We start from the raw sequence: 7,299 nt of genomic DNA, 5'->3' as shown, positions 1-7,299 counted from the left end.
TGGCGCTGCGACGCGCTGTGTACAGTGGTCGGCATCGGCGCCCCCAACAGCCTACTGCAATTTCACCGGAATGAAAAAAAAAAAAATAGTCCTGCAGTTAGAGGGGCTGTCGAGACCGTTTAGCTTGCGCATTTCGTAATAGCAGTTTTCTTTAATTACAAAAGTTCCCCTAGTTCCGTCCGCTCCTCCCTCTCCATTTCTTGCAGTTCCTCACTATATTGCCCGGTCGGAGAGCAGTTCAGTAATGAGTCACAAACTACTTTTAAATGTACAGCAGGAAAGTCTCGGCAGTGTTGTCAAGCTTACCGTGCTTTCGCTTTTTACATATTTCCCATACAGCCGGCTTCTCAGTTTCTACATCTACAATTAGATTTACATGATTCTCTGTAATTCACAGTAATGTCACTGGAGCAGCCACCTTCGAGTTATTTCTCTACCGTTCCACTCTCGAAAGGAGAGCGGAAAAAATGAGCACTTAAATCTTTCGTGCGAGCTTTGATTTCTCTTATTTTATTTTGATGATTAATTTTTTCCTATGTAGGTGGGCAACAACAAAATATTTTTGCAATCGAAGGAGAAAGTTGGTGGTTGAAATTTCATGATAAGGTTCTCCCGGAGCGAAAAACGGCTTTCTTTTAATGATTGTCATACACAATCCGTGTATCAAACACGAATTAGCCAGAACATTACGACCACCTACGTACTATCGATAAAAACCCGTCCAGGCGATAGCAGCGTCACCTGGCGAGGAATGACTGCTAGCTAGACATGAAGTATCAGCGAGAATGCTGTGCGCATTTAGAAGGGGGAAGGCGTGCGATGTATCCGGTTTGACCGAGGGCAGATTGTGATAGCCTGGAGGCTTGGCAAGAGCATTTCGGAAACTGTACGACTTGTTGGGTGTTCGAGGAATGCTGTGATGAGTGTCTTCAACACGTGGCGAAACCAAGGAGAAACCACTTGCAGACGCCTTTGGGTTGGGCGAACGCCCCTCATAACAAATACCAAACGTCGTAAGCAGGGCAGACTAGTAAAACAGGAGAGGCGGCGAACTGCGGAGGAACTAGCATCAGACTTTAATGCTGGGCAGAGTACAAGCGTGCCTCTACAGTCAGTGCGCCTAACACTCGGACTCCACGACATCGGCAACTACGACTGAAATGAGCACCTGACCATTAACGCTGGACATTTTACCCAGTGAGAGGCCCTTGCGTCGGCTAATGAATCCCGATATCTTCTTCATCATGACGGTGGGATGGCGCGAATTCATTGTCTTCCAGAGGAACAGCTCTTTGACAGCTGTAGTTAGCAACGGAGACAAGCTCCATAATTCTCTGGGGGAAAAATTCACATGGACACCCATGGATCCAGTGCAAACCGTACAAGTCAACATGACGGCCTAGGAGTATCGTACACTGGTTGCAGACCACACACACACCTTCATGACGAGCACATTTTCCGACGGAAGAAGCCTTTTTCAGCAAGATAATGCGCTATGTCATAAGGCCAGGAGTGTGACAGAGTGGCCCGAGGAACATAGAGGCGAGTTTCAGTTGATGTGCCGGTACCCCTAACTCACCAGATGTGAACCTGATCGAACATATGTGGAATGTGATTGAACGCGGCGTCAGGGCTCGTCGCTCCCTGCCCGGAATGTATGGGAATCAGCTGACTTGTGTGTTCTGACGTAGTGCCAGCTACACATCAAGGCCTAATTGCTTCCGTGCCGTGACACGGTGCCTCTGTTATCCGTGCCAAAGATTGACGTACAGGCTATTAGGCAGGTGTTTATAATTTTTCTGGCTGATCAGTGTATCCCCTATTTGTTGACAATAAGAAAACGAGCTGCCTTTCTTTGGACTTTAAAGAATTATTTCCAATTTCTGGTCTCTTACGTGAAAATGAAGAAAACAATTACCTTTCGGAGATATCTGTACCGAATCACTCATTCTCGAGTTACATACAGCCTCCTGCTTTGCATAAACCATGTGTTTGAAAAGTGTCATATTTCCGCCTTGAGTTGCTGGCGAAATATTTTGTTTAGACAACCAGTTTCAGTCGTCTGACCATCACCAAGTTCATAAAAGTATTCACAGCATCATGATAGGTCGTGTGACTAGGGCCTCCTGTCAGGTAGACCGTTCGCCGCATGCAAATCTTTCGATTTCACGCCACTTCGGCGACTTTCACGTCGATGGGGATCAAATGATGATTAAGACAACACAACACCCTGTCCTCTAGAGGAGAAAATCTCCGACCCAGCCGGGACTCGAACCCGGGACTTTAGGATTGACATTCTGTCGCTCTGACCACTTTTTTTTAAATCTCATTTTATTCGGTTTCGCGTTCTAGGCGCTTCAGTCTGGAACCGCGTTACCGCTACGGTCGCAGGTTCGAATCCTGCTTCGGGCATGGATGTGTGTGATGTCCTTAGGTTAGTTAGGTTTAAGTAGTTCTAAGTTGTAGGGGACTGATGACCACAGATGTTAAGTCCCATAGTGCTCAGAGCCATTTGAACCATTTTTTTTTCCTTTTGTACGATGATACAGCTCGGAATAAAGTATAGAAGAACACACAGTCCAGAGTTACACCGCTTACAAAAATAACGGGATTCGCTAATCATTGTTTCATTCCCTGTCAGTTCACAGCCACAAAAAATGAAAGATCTTGATGTTTACACGGATTGGACAAAATTATGAAACAACCGTGACAAGTCCCTGGGTTAACATAAATACGATTTCATTTCTAGCGAAAATTGCAAGTTACGCTGTTGTAAGTGATCACAAACAGCACCTGTGCAATATGCTAATGCGTTGCAAGTGTCAGTCATAGAAACTGTTCTGTGTACCTGGGAGCTAAGTGAATTCGAGTGTGGGCAAATTTTGGTGCTCCTATAGTAGGCTTCTCCTAACAAGCTGCCTGAATTGTATGGTGTTTCAGGAAGCATCGTATCGAAGCTTTACACTGCCCGTATCGAAGATTTTACTGCACACAGGGAAAGCGGAGAAACATCATTCGCTAAGTCACAACGCGGACAAAATTGTGTATTGAATGATCGTGACTGGCGGTCATTGAAGAAGACTGTAACGAAAATTAACTGAATGAAAGCTGCAAATGTCACTACAGAACTGAATGTCGCACTCGAGAACCCTGGCAGCAGCAAGACAACAGGAAGGAAGTTCTATAAGTAGGGAATTGGCGGGCGAGTTGGAATTTCAGCACTACTCATTATCGATACTAATGCTCATAATAGGACTATCCGATGCTGCAACGTTAACGCTTGGATTACCGACTAGTGAAAGAAAGGCGTTTTATCGGATAAGTCATGTTTTATACTGTTTTCATCTTCTATCCGAGTTTAGATCCCAAGTGTGGAACATGGCAGGGATTTGGCTATGATTTTAGCAGCCATTTGGTAGTATTTCATGGTCCTCATTGCTACTCTGTAAGGTGGCATTCCTACCAATGTTAGCCGCGCGAGGTAGCCGCGCGGTTTTGGGTGTATTGCCACGGTTCATGCGGCTCTTCCCGTCGAAGGTTCGAGTCCTCCCTCGGGTCTGGGTGTGTGTGCTGCTCTTAGCGTAAGTTAATTTAAGTTAAATTTAAGTAGTGTGTAAGCCTACTGACCGACGACCTCAGTAGTTTGGTCCCATAGGAACTTACCACCACCTGCCACTGTTCACGCGACCATTTCCGCTGATAAGGTCTACTCCAAGGCATATCGTTTGTTTCTCATTGGGTATGCTCTGCTGCAAGACGACCGGGTCCTGTTCAGACTGCTCGCATCGTTCATTACTGGTTTTATGATGACTTTTCGCGTCTCCCCTGATCAGCGTGGTCGCCAGTTCTCAGTATTAATGAGACTTCGTGGTTCGGAGAGAAGGGCGAGTGATCGCTGTCCACCTCCATCATCTTTATCTGTACTTAATATTTTAGAGGAAGAATGGTATAACACCTCTTGAAAACTAAGCAGGGCTTGTATCTACCCATCCTGAGATGGATGGAAGCTCTTTTGAGTGCCAATGCTTTTCCTACATCATTATAGCAGCTAGTGTTTGTGATGCGGTATTTCTATCCATCCCCTTTACTACTTTGTTAACATTATCCATGTGTTGCCTCGCTTGGTGCAACGACAAGCTCTCCATTGAAGAGTCGAAAGCAAGAATCCGAGAAAGCCAAGGCCTCATCGTACTCTCACTCAACACAATCCAATCCGAAACTACTCACGATTTTTTCCCCTACATATCGAACTTCTTACCATCTTAGGTGTCACAAAAATTACTCCTTTAATTTAATGCTACAGAGGCTACTAACTACTCTTCTACTCGCTCTCTGTCAACTGTTCCTCTTTACCTTTGCTTTCGTACTTCCACCTTTGGCATGTCTCTAGATCAAGCCGTCACGGAAATGAGGCCAGGACTCGCTCTTCGAGGGCCGTTCCCAAGTTACGCCACTGACAACTAGTGGAAGGTCATGTAATATTGCTAGAGAATATCGTTTATTCGCATTTTGGACATTTCTAAGTTCGCAATATTATTCTTATACGTAGATTTACGTTATAACGTCAATTTGTTCAGGTATAATACCATGGATTGACTAACAATTGCGAACTGGTCAGTTTAGTACTAAATATTGTAGAATATGGTACAAGTGTCGAGTGTGTTTCATTCATAATCTGTATAATATTGTATCAGGAACCAACGGAAGAGTCAGTTAATGTAACGTCTAAAGTAACGATCGCACTCTCAGTGCATGTAGTTCACCATAATCCATTGACAGAAATAAAAGCTGGGTTAACGGGTTTTGCTTTTTACTTGCACACGTCGCCTATGGTACACAGGGTGATTTTTTCCACCGTGTACAAACTCTAGGGATTAATCAGCAGGAGGATACGGAGCATGAAAGGTCTAATGACTTATGTCCGAAACCGTATGGTTTCCGTGCAAGAGACCATTTATTCAATCGTACGTTGTTACAGTGACTGCGGTCTAATACACGCTGTACCAGGCAGCCACAGTTACAGTACGCATGGTTTCCTCCTAGAGGATGGTATTGTTTGTCACATGTCTTCCCTAGTGCCCTCGCCTGCCATAGTAATTGCTAATGTAGTGTCCGATCCACTTCTCTTGCTGACTCACATCGTAGTTGATGCGTTACAGCATTGTACAAAATGGTGTGTATTCGAATCGAGAGCTTTCCGACACGGTGTTTACTTGCGCAAAGGCAAATGGCAACGGGCGGCGGGCAGCACGGTTCTGTCAGGAGACTTATCCTCGCCGACAAGAAACAAAGCATTCAGTGTTTGCAACAGTGTTTCGCCGTTTGTCTGAGACAGGGTCGTTTCAGAAAGCAGAAAATCATGAAGGACGTACCCGAAATGTTCGGACACCAGACTTGGAGGAATATGTGATTAACACTGTGGAAGGCGACCACCGATTCAGTACCATGCAGTTGGCCCGCCAGTACAGGGTAAGGTAGACGACCCTGTGGAATACTCCCCATGACAATTGTTACTATCTTTATCACTTACAGCTTGTGCAGGGTTTATTAGCGACAGATTTTCCACATCGGGAGCAGTTTTGTCACTGGTTTCTTCACCAGGCAACCACAATTCCGAAGTTTGTGTCATCCATCCTATTCACAGATGAGGCCAATTTTATGCGGAGTGATATCTTCAATTTTCATAACAATCATCTATGGGATGGTATGGAGAGCCCCCATGGTATGGCGACAGCGAATCATCAGAATCGGTGCAACTGGAATGTATGGACCGGGATAATTGGTGACCGTATTTTGAGACCAGTGTTCCTTCCACGTTGCCCAGCGGGTCGGAATATCGGCGTTTCTTGCGGGGGACTTTGCCGACCCTTCTGGAAGAAGTGCCACTGATGATTCGAAGGGTTATGTGGCTCCTACATAAAGTTGCTCCAGCCCACTTCACCGTTAGCGTCCGGACGCATCTCAGTCGTGTCTTCGCTAGTCGATGGATCGGACGAGGGGGTCCAGTTTCATGGCCTGCTCGTTCACCGGATCTCAATCCGTGCGGTTTCAGGCTATGGTGAGACATGAGTTTCTCCTGGCATATACCATTTTCAAACAACTTACGGGTATTCAGCCAAATAATATTTACAGCGACCGACGTAACCTCTTATCGATCAGTCCCTAGAGTTTGTCCACGATGGAAAAATCACCCTGTACATCTTACTAGCTTAGCGGCCGCCGCTTCCTCGCGTAGACTATATGGCAAGCAGAGATTTTTTGTGTTTATTTAATCGAAATTATATGTTGTTCACAAATTGCAACGCCTTCTAAGTTTTCAACACTAATTAATTCCGTATAAGCAAAGGGTTTTCCAAATGCACTTCTATCCAAAAAGCGATTCTAGTAGCAGGAGTGCAAAGTTTTTCTTACTAATAACTTTTGCGTTCTTGTCAAGATGTTCCCATATTAACTATCATCATCTAACAAACATTTGGCCGGCCGCGGTGGTCTCGCGGTTCTAGGCGCGCAGTCCGGAACCGTGCGACTGCTACGGCCGCAGGTTCGAATCCTGCGTCGGGCATGGATGTGTGTGATGTCCTTAGGTTAGTTAGGTTTAAGTAGTTCTAAGTTCTAGGGGACTAATGACCACAGCAGTTGAGTACCATAGTGCTCAGAGCCATTTAACAAACATTTCCTTATATCTAACCAAGAAGTTAAATACCAATTTTAATAAATGTAGCTTTAAATTTTTTTAACGAAACGAAGTTTTCACCCACTATTGCGCTCCCTTAGGGAATAAATTTCCAGAAACACGTATTTTCTTTTTTTTTCTAATATAATAAAGTCAAATACCAGTTGTCGTAGACGTAGTCTTAAAAATCCTTTAGTTGTTATGTAATTATTTACTTTGAAAAACATTTCACCCATTATTTTACCTCCTTAGTGGTTTAAGTTCCGAAAATACTGAAACACGCATTGTCTGTTTTCTGTTTGAGAAACCAAATACCAATTTTTGTAGTTCTAGCTTCAAAATTCCCTTAAAAGTGCCATTTTTCAAACAACTGTTCATCCCGGCCGGCCGAAGTGGCCGTGCGGTTCTAGGCGCTGCAATCTGGAACCGCGAGACTGCTACGGTCGCAGGTTCGAATCCTGCCTCGGGCATGGATGTATGTGACGTCCTTAGGTTAGTTAGGTTTAACTAGTTCTAAGTTATAGGGGACTAATGACCTCAGAAGTTGAGTCCCATAGTGCTCAGAGCCATTTGAACCATTTTTTGAACAGTTCATCCTTTATTTCACCTCATTAGGGTTGAAATTT

The sequence above is a fragment of the Schistocerca nitens genome, chromosome 7 (assembly GCF_023898315.1).
Source record: "Schistocerca nitens isolate TAMUIC-IGC-003100 chromosome 7, iqSchNite1.1, whole genome shotgun sequence".
NCBI classification, from domain to species: domain Eukaryota; kingdom Metazoa; phylum Arthropoda; class Insecta; order Orthoptera; family Acrididae; genus Schistocerca; species Schistocerca nitens.
This window is presented reverse-complemented; position numbering follows the sequence as displayed.